This window comes from Pseudophryne corroboree, chromosome 4, assembly GCF_028390025.1.
Source record: "Pseudophryne corroboree isolate aPseCor3 chromosome 4, aPseCor3.hap2, whole genome shotgun sequence".
Taxonomy (NCBI): Eukaryota; Metazoa; Chordata; class Amphibia; order Anura; family Myobatrachidae; genus Pseudophryne; species Pseudophryne corroboree.
Window position 1 is genome coordinate 429486606 of NC_086447.1, and position 13340 is coordinate 429499945.

General features: G+C 48.1%; 1 protein-coding gene across 1 annotated transcript in view; it reads left to right on the top strand.

Moving 5' to 3' along the window:
* Positions 1 to 13340, top strand: part of LOC134910927 (uncharacterized) — a 455362-nt gene that overhangs the window by 146746 nt on the left and 295276 nt on the right. The window lies entirely within an intron of this gene.

The window sequence follows — 13340 nt, forward strand, 5'->3', positions numbered from 1 at the left end:
CACGGGGTGATTCAGACCTGATCGCACGCAGGCATTTTTTTGCAGTGCTGCGATCAGGTAGTTGCCGCCTACAGGGTGAGGGGGTAGTTGATGTGCAGGGGTGCGAACGCTTGTGCAGAGAGCTGCACAAATAAAAGTTTGTGCAGTCTCTGCACAGCTCAGGACTTACTCAACCACTGTGATGATCCGGCCAGGAGCTGACGTCAGGAATCCTCCCTCCAAACGGCTAGGCACGCCTGCGGTTTTCCGGACACTCCCTAGAAACGGTCAGTTGACACCCACAAACGGCCTGGCAATATTCTTGCAAGCGCCCGTGCGATCGCTTTCTAAATTAAACCTGTCCGGCGATCCCCGTCGCCAGGGGGCGATGCACCTGCGCATTGTGGAGCATACGCATGCGCAATTTTGACCTGATCGCAGCGCTGCAAAAAAAGTAGCATGCAATCAGGTCTGAATTACCCCCACAGGACGCTAGCGACGGAAGCGTGGTTTGAGCCAAGCGTCTGTCGCATGTGACCACGGGAGCGCGCTGTCCTGGGTATACACTGTGTGATGTAAGCAAAATATTGCACCAAAACGGCATTTTGGTGCGATATATCGCTCCAGTGTGTACCAAGCTTTAGGCCATAGTTTGTGTAGATGGGGCTCATATAAAGTTACAAACAGAATACAGGTTTTAACATATGTATTGTTATAATAGAAACCAGAAACACTGGAAAGCTAGAGTTATAATAGATTACAATTGCAAATGTATAGCAGTGTGTCAAGACTATAACTATAGCTGTGAGCAATCCCAGCATCCAATACAGTACCATGGACAAAGTGAACAAAATATATGCATCCATAGGCTCACTTGGTTTCAATGCATGGTCATTTAGGTAGTAATTGTATTTGGTAGCTACAGTAATACATTTATAAAATGGTGAGTTATAATGAACCCACTAACATAATTGGATACTCTAGATCACATGACTGTGTATTATTTCCCAATCTCCGCACACCTCCCAGCATAACTGCATGCCTGAACTACTATCAACTGTCACCTAAACCTCATCAAACAGCCACAGCAGTATCACTCCACAACTGTAAACAGCAGCATCACTCCCAGAGAGACTACTCACTGACAGCAACACATCCCTGCCTCACTGATAGATATACACATTTCTGACAGACAAATTTAACAAAAATATAAAAATTACTACATGACTACAAGGACCTGACATCAGTCCTCACCAAAGATGAACTTGAACAGGACTATTTCTGCAGCGTGGTACACTGGTATTCCACAGGGAATAACATCTGGGTGTAGAGTTGGATCTTTGACTGTTCCCAGGATGCACTGCACCGCCTCCTATATAGCCCCGCCTCCAGGCACTGGAGCTCAGTTTGTAAATTGATGCCTGCAGTGCAGGTTACTAACAGGTGGGGCTGCGCTAGGCAGCCCTGAAAAGAGCTTTTTTAGAAGACTTCAAGGGTCGCAGAACTTTCTATGTCTTTATGACATGCTGTGCTGCCGCTCCATCACCTCCCTCAGTGGCGCTGCATACTCCTGCGGCCTGGTTCCAGCGGAGACACACCGGTTTACTTCAGGCACACCACCGCTGTTATTCTCCAGGATCGCGTGGCTGCACTTGAAGGGGGGAGTTAAGGTAAATTGCGATCCGGTCGCGGTCCCAGGAGACGGACAGTGCCGCTGGCGTGGACACTGTGTCACACAGGGACTACACTATATCCACCAGGGCAGGGTGCACAGGTCGGATTTATTAAAATACATTTGCAAAAGGCTCCACAGTACCCGGTGGTGAAGTCCAGCAGAGGGGATAAGGCGCTGACCTGTAGCCCCTCCCCCAGCTCCGGGCGCCATCTACTGCTGGTGTTCCCACTCTGGAGCTGCATCTCTCTCTCTTTCTCACTCCCTGAAGAGATTTTGTCGCCATTACATAGCTGGGCTGATCTCCGGGACTGCTGGGCACTGTCTCCTCTGTAAAGCCGCCTGTATCATCAGCGCTGTGCATTTACAGACACTTAAGTATTCTACATGTCATTTTAGACAGTGTTAGTTAAGAACAAGTGTACTGCTATCTGAATATTTAGTACAAGTATTCTGTGATATACATCCAGTATTTACTGTGCATTGTTATATCTGTAGTGTATACATACACACCTATATGTAATTATAAGTCCAGTGCAGTTTTATTGTTATATGTGATAATTCCTGCATTGTAGCTGTGACTGAGTGTGCCTATAGATGCTGTGTGGATTCCACTCTTGTGTATCACACGTTTGCTATCACTATATTCTGTACCCTGGGGAACTAGGTGTGTTAGGGTCTCATATAATATATAGTGCTAAACAGGGTATACTGTTTGTATTTCTCACTGTGTTTTTCAGTCACCCCACACCGCTTATATCCTCTGTTTGTGCTCTGTATTTACTGTCACAAAACACAGGGGATTATTTGCTGTTTTTTTTGTGTTTGTCTGGCTATATTGTACTATTACTGCTTAAGGCTACATCCCACATGATATCTGCTACACAGGGTGGAACATCCGCAGATGCTCCTGCAGCATGCAGTGCTGTCGTCACGGATTCACCAGTGGGGGAAGTGTTAGCTGCTGGTTCAGGCGCTGGGGCTCATACATCTCCCAGTCCGTGTGTGGCAGCTGTGGTCAATCAAGACCCACCTTGGGCTGCTTTTTCAAATATGCTGACTACGCTTGTAACACATCTCACGCCACCTGTGGTGTGGGGCCTCCTGTGCCATTACAGCCACATATTGTCCCGGTAGTTAATCCGCCATGGGTGGAAACTTTGTCTACCCAGTTACAGCAATTAAATCAGACTTTGGTTAGACAAATTTCCACCTCACGTCCCTCTGGGGCCAAGGGGTCATCTAAGCGGGCCATTTCTTCCTCACAATCCACTAATATTTCGGATAATTCTTCCGATGAAGATGGGGAATATACTGATCCGTCAGACACTGATACAGTGGCTTCTGATGAGGAATCTGCAACCCAGGTTGATGTCCCTGACCTTGTGGAAGCTATCAAGCTGATTCTCCAAATTGTTGATGACATTGAGCCTCCTGTTACATCTAAGAAACCTGATAAGTTTAAATGTCAGAAGGTTGGTAAAGTAGTTTTACCACATTCTGACCTTTTAATTGACATACGTCAGAAATCCTGGTCATCTCCAGGAAAGAAGTTTTCCCTGTTTGAAAAGATGCTACAGTAGCTCGTTATCCTATCCCTGCGGAGTTGAGCAACAATTGGGAAACTCCACCGCCGGTTGACTCTCATGTCGCCTGTCTTGTGATGTCCTCTACTCTGCCTGTCACCATTGTCACTTCACTGAAGGAATTGACAGATAAACATGTGGAGGGATGCCTGAAGTCTATTTACACTCTTACCGGTGCTGTACATAGACCCACTATGGCTGCCTCTTGGGCTGCAAAAGGAATTGAAGCATGGGTTCAGGCAATTGAGGAGGAGCTTCCTCAGGATTTTTCTGACACTACCAGACAATATCTGTCGTATATTACCACAGCCTCTCACTAGGGGGGTCATTCTGAGTTGATCATAGCTGTGCTAAATTTAGCACAGCTATGATCATGAACTCAGACATGCGGTGGGACGCCCAGCACAGGGCTAGTCCACCACGCATGTCAGTGCCAGCCCCCCCCCCCCCCCGCAGAAGTGCAAAGGCATCACACAGCGGTGATGCCTTTGCACTTCAAGAGTAGCTCCCGGCCAGCGCAGCTTTAGCATGCTGGCCGGGAGCTACTCATCGCATTCTGGCCTGCAGTGACTGCGTGTGACGTCACGCAGCCGCTGCGGGCCACTCCCCATATGGTCTGGCCAAGCAACAAGGCGTACCCGAGACAGGCTCGTACTTCCAAAACCACTAAGCCCAAATCTAAACAATCCTGGGCCACCCGTCAGCCTGCTTCCAAACAAGACAAGCCTGCTGCATGATGGTGCGGGCCTCCCCCTGGGGGTTAAAGACCACTTTAGACGCCTGGGTACAGGAAGTTGTCTCTCACGGTACGCAATCTCTTTCAAGAGACGTCCCCCTCGCCAGTTCTGTTCAATGGTTATCCCCTCGGATCCGTTGAAAGCGCAATCTCTACACCTGGTTGTATAATCCCTCCTGGAAACAGGAGTGGTAGTGACGGTACCACTGTCCTAGAGAGGCAGGGGATACTATTCGACCCTGTTTCTAGTTCCGAAACTGAATGGGTCTTTCCAGCCTATCCTCAACCTCAAATCATTGAACAAGTTTGTAAGAGTGTCCAAATTCTGTATGGAAACTGTGCACTCTATTGTGCTGGCCATGGAACCCGAGGACTATATGGTATCCCTGGACATACAGGATGCTTACCTGCACATACCTATTACCATTTTGCATCAGTAATATCTGCGGTTTGCTATTGGCAACCTTCATTTTCAATTCCAGGCTCTGCCATTTGGTCTGGCCACCGCACCTCGGATTTTCACCAAAGTGACGGCTTTTCCCCGTTGTCAGGGAATCAGAATCCTGCCATATCTGGATGACTTGCTGATTCCGGCGGACTCCCAAGATGTCCTCCTCAGTCAACTGGAAATGTTGGTCAAGTTCCTTCAAGCCCACGGGTGGCTCATCAATTGGAAGAAGTCCTCGCTGGTCCCTGCTCTGTCTCCGGAGAAGGTCCTGAAACTTCAGGACAAGATCAGATGCTTCCTCTCTCACCAGAGAGTGTCGATACACTCGGCGATGCAAGTATTAGGCCTCATGGTGTCGGCTTTCGACATGGTAGAGTACGCTCAATTTCCTTCCTGCCCTCTGCAGAGGTTAATCCTTTCCAAATGGGACGGCCTGCCTCATCAGATCAGGTCTCAAATGAACTCTTTGACTCCGGAGGTTCGTTTGTCACTGAGCTGGTAGCTACAGGACCAACAGTTGAGCAGGGGCCGTCCCTTCTGGATCTACAACTGGGTCCTCCTGACAACGGATGCTAGTCTGCGAGTTTGGGATGTGGTGTTGGAGCAAAACTCTCTCCAGGGTCGGTGGACCAGGGAGGAATCGCTCCTCCCTATAAATGTTCTGGAATTGCGGGCAGTGTTCAATGCGTTGACACTGGTTTTGCCTCTGGTACAGAACAGGCCTGTGCAAGTACAATCAGACAACGCCACCATGGTGGCGTACATAAATCATCAAGGTGGCACTCAAAGCCGCATGGCAATGATGGCGGTGTCAAAAATTCTCCAATGGGCGGAACGCCATCTGCCAGCCATATCAGCAGTGTTCACTCCGGGAGTCCTCAACTGGGAATTGGACTTCCTCAGTCATCAGGACATGCACGCCCGAGAGTGGAGTCTTCATCATGAAGTCTTTCAACTCCTAGTGGACAAGTGGGGCCTACCAGATGTAGACCTGATGGCATCTCGACACAATCACAAGGTTCCGGTCTTCGGAGAACAGACAAGGGATCATCAAGCAGTGTTTGTGGATGCACTGGCAATTCCTTGGAACTTTCAGCTGCCATACGTGTTCCCTCCAGTGTCACTCCTGCCCAGGGTAATACGGAAGTTCAAGCAAGAAGGAGGAATACTACTTCTAGTTGCTCCAGCGTGACCTGCAGGGTCTATTAATCGAGCGTCCTCTTCTACTTCCTCAACGCCCAGACCTCCTCGTTTAGAGCCCTTGTGTCTATCCGGACCTGGCCAGACTAGCTTTGATGGCGTGGCTCTTGAAGCATCATTTCTGAGAGCAAAAGGATTTTCTGAGGCGGTTATTAAAACTATGTTGAAAGCCTGTAAACCAGCTTCGGCTCAGAGATTTATTACAGGGTCTTGAATTCTTACTTCACATGGTGTGCTGCTAAGAATTATGATGCATGTAAGTTCATAACTTCCAGACTTTTGGCTTTTCTATAACAAGGCCTAGACATGGGCCTTCATCTGGCCTCCCTCAAGGTTCATATTTCTGCCGTGTCTGTGTGGTTTCAGAGAAAAATTGCGTCTCTTCCTGACATTCACATTTTCACTCTGGGTGTTCTACGGATTCAGCCTCTTTATGTCCCTCCTGTGGCTCCATGGGATCTGTCTGTCATCTTAAATGCCCTGCAAGAGTCTCCATTTTAACCTCTTGACTCTGTGGACCTTAACTGCCTTACGCTTAAGGTCGTATTTCTGTTGGCTATTGCCTCTTCTAGGAGGTTGTCGGACTTAGGTGCTTTGTCCTGTCGCCCACCCTTTCTGATTTTTCATCGTGACCGGGCGATTCTTCGAAGTCACCTTGGTTATTTGCCAAAGGTGGTGTCATCTTTTCACCTTAACCAGGAGATTGTGGTTCCAGCCTTCAACTCTTCTGGTCTATCTTCCAAAGAAAAATCTTTGGATGTGGTACAGGTTCTCAGTGTTTATGTGGAGAGGACTGCCTCCATCAGGAGGTCAGATTCCCTTTTTGTACTTTTTGGTTTTCACAAATGTGGCTGGCCTGCGAATAAGCAGACCTTGGCCAGATGGATCAGAATGGTGATTGCCCAAGCTTATGCGCAGGCTGGCCTCCCAGTTCCTACTGCTATCAAGGCCCATTCTACTCGGTCGGTTGGAACTTCTTGGGCGGCCCGCCGGGGCGCGTCCCTGGAGCAATTGTGCAAGGCGGCTATGTGGTCCTCTGTGAACACGTTCATCAGGTTCTAGGCCTTTGATATTTCCGCCTCCCAGGATGCTTCCTTTGCACGCCGTGTTCTTGTGCCCGCTACAGTGCGTCCCCTCCCATAAGGAACTGCTTTAGGACATCCCCGATGTTATTCCCTGTGGAATACCAGTGTACCCCGCTGCAGAAAAGGAGATTTATGGTAGACTTACCATAGTTAAATCTCTTTCTGCGAGGTACACTGGATACCACAGGGCGCTCACCCTGACCCACTTAGCTTCTTTGGGTTTGTATGGCATTAGCCATTAGTCCCTTCTCCTGTCGTGAGAATGTGGTTCTATGCGACTAACATCTACTGTCTCTCGTACCTGCTACTGCATTGGACTGGTTACCAAAACTGAGCTCCAGTGCCTGGAGGCGGGGCTATAGAGGAGGCGGTGCAGTTCATCCTGGGAACACTCAAAGCTTTAGACTGTTGGTGCCTCGGATCAAGATCCTACGCTACACCCCGATGTTATTCCCTGTGGAATCCAGTGTACCTCGCAGAAAGAGATTTAACAATGGTAAGTCTACCATAAATTTCTTTTTTTCCTCCTATTCTGCATCTGTTTCGCCCATCTTCATCTCTACATAAGAACTATTTAATCACAAGAGAGCTCATTTTATTAGATATACCAAGGCGTGTGTATATCAGAGCGCGGCCACACACCAAAGAGTGGTGTATATGTATATGTGTGTGTGTGTGTGTGTGTGTGTGTATGTATATATATATATATATATATATGTATGTATATATAAAATGGTGTGGTATGTTGAGACAGATTTCACAAACATGATTGGATACATTAGATCACATGACCGTGTATTATTTTCCAATTATCGCACACCTCAGGACTGATCTACTTCAAACTGTAATTTGAACCTAATCACAAAGCCACAGCTGTATCACTCCACAAGTATAAACAGTAACAGCTCTCACTGAGACACTGCTCACAGGAAAGCAGCACATCACCCCCATCACTGCCTCACTATGACTGATATTGCTGACAGAAAAAATTCCCAAAATGTAAAATTTCACATCAAACCTCACCAAACATGACTTGTACAATGATGATCTATTAAAAAAAAAGTGAACAGGACTTCCCTGACCACCCACTTCAGAATCAGCAAACATCTGTTTCACCTTACATTATCTCCACATAAACTATTCTGTCACAACAGGGACCATTTTATAAGATCGAACACAGGGGGTAATTCCAAGTTGATCGCAGCAGAATATTTTTTAGCAGTTGGGCAAAACCATGTGCACTGCAGGGGGGTGCAGATATAACATTTGCAGAGAGAGTTAGATTTGGGTGGGTTATTTTGTTTCTGTGCAGGGTAAATACTGGCTGCTTTATTTTTACACTGCAATTTAGATTGCAGATTGAACTCACCACACCCAAATCTATCTATCTCTGCACATGTTATATCTGCCCCCCCTGCAGTGCACATGGTTTTGCCCAACTGCTAAAAAATTTCCTGCTGCGATCAACTTGGAATTACCCCCACAGTGCATATATCAGAGACGTGCATATATCAGAGCGTGGCCGCACACCCTGCAGTGGTATATCCAACTTATAAAATGGTCCCTGTTGTGACAAAATAGATCCTTTAAAGTATCAATCAAAAGGGCGCTATGACAGGACTAATTTAATCACTGTCTCAGAAGTGTCACTTCTTTTCTGTCAAGATGGAATGAAACCTTTTCTGGCACCATCCTGAATGAAACTTGTACTACTCAAGGTTTATACACAGTTGTGAACACATAGATAGATAGATAGATAGATAGATAGATAGATAGATAGATAGATAGATAGATAGATAGATAGATAGATAGATAGATAGATAGATAGATAGATAGATGTAGTTCCAGCATCTGTGCTGCATTGGTGATCATATTTTATAGTTAATGTTAGGTGCTTAGGCAGATTTTAATGGGTGGAGTAACTAGTGATTGATTTGGGAAAATAAAAAAGATTGACTTTCATCATATTTGTTATAAGTGATTGGTACAGGACATGGTCCATAAATGACCGTGTTAAAAGAGAACGTATTTTATCTTTCTCTAACGTCCTAGAGGATGCTGGGACTCCGTAAGGACCATGGGGATAGACGGGCTCCGCAGGAGACATGGGCACTTTAAGAAAGACTTTGACTCTGGGTGTGCACTGGCTCCTCCCTCTATGCCCCTCCTCCAGACCTCAGATTGATACTGTGCTCAGAGGAGATGGGTGCACTGCAGGGAGCTCTCCTGAGTTTCCTGCTAAGAAAGTATTTTAATTAGGTTTTTTGTTTTCAGGGAGCACTGCTGGCAACAGACTCCCTGCATCGTGGGACAGAGGAGATAGAAACAGCCCTACTTCTCTGAGTTTCAAGGTCCTGTTTCTTAGGCTACTGGACACCATTAGCTCCAGAGGGAGTCGGAACACAGGTCTCACCCTGGAGTTCGTCCCAGAGCCGCGCCGCCGTCCTCCTCGCAGAGCCAGAAGATAGAAGCCGGGTGAGTATGAGAAGTAAGAAGGCTTCAAAGGCTGCAGAAGACTTCGTGATCTTCACTGAGGTAACGCACAGCACTGCAGCTGTGCGCCATTGCTCCCATACACCTCACACACTCCGGTCACTGTAAGGGTGCAGGGCGCAGGGGGGGCGCCCTGGGCAGCAATATAACCTCTATTATGGCATAAACACATATATACATGTACAGCTGGGCACTGTACATGTATATATAGAGCCCCCGCCATGTTTTTGAATAATTTGAGCAGGACAGAAGCCCGCCGCCGAGGGATTGGGGCTTCTCCCTCAGCACTCACCAGCGCCATTTTTCTCCACAGCACAGCGCTGAGAGGAAGCTCCCCGGACTCTCCCCTGCTTACTGAGGTGACAGTGGGTTTTTCAAGAGGGGGGGCACATAATTGGCGAAAAACGTGTTATTTCAGCGCTACTGAGGAAACATTCTGTGTTTTGCCTGGGTTATATAGCGCTGGGGTGTGTGCTGGCATACTCTCTCTCTCTCTGTCTCTCCAAAGGGCCTGGTGGGGAACTGTCTTCAGATAAGAGCTTCCCTGTGTGTGTGAGGTGTGTCGGTACGCATGTGTCGACATGTATGAAGTGGAAGGCTCACCTAAGGAGGAGGGGGAGTGTATGAATGTCAGATCTCCGTCGGCAGCACCGACACCGGACTGGATGGAGATGTGGAATGTCTTGAGTGCTAGTGTAAATTTATTACACAAGAGATTAGACAAGGTTGAGGCTACGGAACAGTCAGGTAGTCAGACCATGCCTGTCCCTGTGTCACCGGGACCTTCCGGGTCTCAGAAGCGCACATTGTCCCAAATAATGGACACAGATACCGACACGGATTCAGACTCCAGTGTTGACTATGAGGAGGCAAAATTACAGCCAAAAGTGGCTAAGGGCATTCGATATATGATTATTGCAATAAAAGATGTTTTGCATATCACAGAGGAACCCCCTGTCCCTGACAAGAGGGTACACATGTATAAAGAGAAAAAGCCTGAGGTCACTTTTCCATCCTCGTATGAGCTGAGCGAGCTGTGCGAAAAGGCTTGGGAATCTCCAGACAAGAGGCTGCAGATTCCCAAAAGGATTCTTATGGCATATCCTTTCCCGCAAACGGATAGGGGGCCCTCATTCCGAGTTGTTCGCTCGTTATTTTCCTTCGCATCGGTGCGATTTTCCGCTAACTGCGCATGCGCAATGTTCGCACTGCGGCTGCGCCAAGTAAATTTGCTAAGAAGTTTGGTATTTTACTCACGGCATTACAAGGTTTTTTCTTCGTTCTGCTGATCGTAGTGTGATTGACAGGAAGTGGGTGTTTCTGGGCGGAAACTGGCCGTTTTATGGGAGTGTGTGAAAAAACGCTGCCGTTTCTGGGAAAAACGCGGGAGTGGCTGGAGAAACGGGGGATGGTCTGGGCGAACGCTGGGTGTGTTTGTGACGTCAAACCAGGAACGACAAGCACTGAACTGATCGCACTGGAAGAGTAAGTCTCGAGCTACTCAGAAACTGCAAAGAAAAATCTTTTTGCAATATTGCGAATACTTCGTTCGCAATTCTGCTAAGCTAAGATCCACTCCCACAGGGCGGCGGCTTAGCGTGTGCACAGCTGCGAAAAGCGGCTAGCAAGCGAACAACTCGGAATGAGGGCCAGGATACGATGGGAGTCTTCTCCTTAGGTGGACAAGGCTTTAACACGTTTATCAAAGAAGATAGCGCTGCCATCCCAAGATACGGCTACCCTCAAGGATGCTGCTGATCGCAGATAGGAGGTTACCATGAAGTCCATTTACACACATTCAGGTACAATTCTTAGACCGGCAATGGCGTCGGCCTGGGTTTGTAGTGCTGTCGCAGCATGGACAGATTCCTTATCTACGGAAATTGAGACCCTAGATAAGGATACCATTCTAATGACCCTAGAGCATATAAAAGATGCTGCGTTATATCTGAGGGATGCTCAAAGAGACATTTGTTTGCTAAGTTCCAGAATAAACGCTATGTCTGTTTCTGCTAGGCGAGTCTTACGGACCAGACAGTGGACGGGTGATGCCGACTCAAAGAGGCATATGGAGTCTTTGCCTTACAAAGGTGAGGAGTTATTTGGAGAAGGCCTCTCGGACCTCGTCTCCACAGCTACGGCAGGTAAATCGGATATTTTGCCATATGTTCCCTCACGTTCGAATAAAAGCAATAAATAAAAGCAAAAGAGTACGAGGATCGTCCTTTCTTGCCAGAGGTAAGGGCAGAGGAAAAAAGCTGCACACAGCTAGTTCCCAGGAACAGAAGTCCTCCCCTGCCTCTGCAAAATCCACCGCATGACGCTGGGGCTTCCCTGGGGGAGTCCGCTCAAGTGGGGGCACGTCTTCGACTTTTCAGCCACATCTGGGTTCATTCTCAGGTGGATCCCTGGGCAATAGAAATTGTTTCTCAGGGATACAAGCTGGAATTCGAAGAGGTGCCTCCTCGCCGTTTTTCAAATCGGCTCTACCTGCGGCTCCCTCAGAGAGGGAGTTAGTGTTGAATGCAATACAAAAATTGTATCTTCAACAGGTAGTGGTCAAGGTTCCTCTACTGCAGCAAGGAAAGGGTTATTACTCAACCCTGTTTGTGGTTCCGAAACCGGACGGTTTGGTCAGACCCATTTTGAATTTAAAATCCCTGAACCTATACTTGAAAAGGTTGAAATTCAAGATGGAATCGCTCAGGGCGGTCATCGCCAGCCTGGAAGGGGGGGATTTTATGGTTTCCCTGGACATAAAGGAAGCATACCTTCATGTTCCAATATTTCCTCCTCATCAGGCGTTCCTGAGATTTGCTGTACAAGATTGTCATTACCAATTTCAGACGTTGCCGTTTGGGCTTTCAACGGCCCCGAGGATTTTCACCAAGGTAATGGCGGAAATGATGGTGCTCCTGCGCAAGCGAGGGGTCACAATTATCCCATACTTGGACGATCTCCTCATAAAAGCGAGATCTCGGGAGAAGTTACCGGACAGCGTGTCTCCGTCTTTGAAGGTGTTACAGCAACACGGCTGGATTCTCAATATCCCAAAGTCACAGTTGGTTCCCTGGGCTTGATTCTGGACACAGACCAGAAGAAGGTTTTTCTTCCAATGGAAAAAGCTCAGGAACTCATGACTCTGGTCAGGAACCTATTGAAGCCAAAACAGGTGTCAGTGCATCACTGCACTCGAGTCCTGGGGAAAATGGTGGCATCGTACGAAGCCATTCCCTTCGGCAGGTTCCATGCGAGGACCTTCCAATGAGACCTACTGGACAAGTGGTCCGGGTCACATCTGCAAATGCATCAGAGGATCACCCTGTCCCCCAGAGCAAGGGTGTCTCTCCTGGGGTGGCTGCAGAGTGCTCACCTCATAGAGGGTCGCAGGTTCGGCATTCAAGACTGGATCCTGGTGACCACAGACGCAAGTCTCCGAGGTTGGGGAGCAGTCACACAGGGAAGAAATTTCCAAGGTCTTTGGTCGAGTCTAGAGACTTGTCTCCACATCAACATCCTGGAGTTGAGGGCCATATACAACGCCCTACGTCAAGCGGAGGCATTACTTCTGATTCAGTCGGACAATGTCACCGCAGTAGCTCATGTAAACTGCCAAGGCGGCACAAGGAGCAGGGTGGCAATGGCGGAAGCCACCAGGATTCTTCGCTGGGCGGAAAATCATGTAAGCGCACTGTCAGCAGTGTTCATTCCGGGAGTGGACAACTGGGAAGCAGACTTCCTCAGCAGACACGACCTGCATCCGGGAGAGTGTGGACTTCATCAGGAAGTCTTCGCGCAGATCGCAGGTCGGTGGGAACTGCCCCAGATAGACATGATGGCGTCCCGTCTCAACACAAAGTTAAAAAGGTATTGCGCCAGGTCAAGAGATCCTCAGGCGATAGCTGTGGATGCCCTGGTGACACCATGGGTGTTTCGGTCAGTCTATGTGTTTCCTCCTCTTCCTCTTATACCCAAGGTGTTTAGAATAATAAGGCAAAGAAGAGTGAGAACAATCCTCATTGTTCCAGATTGGCCACAAAGGTCTTGGTATCCGGATCTACAGGAATTGCTCACAGAAGATCCGTGGCCTCTTCCTCTAAGACAGGACCTGCTGCAGCAGGGGCCCTGTCTGTTCCAAGAC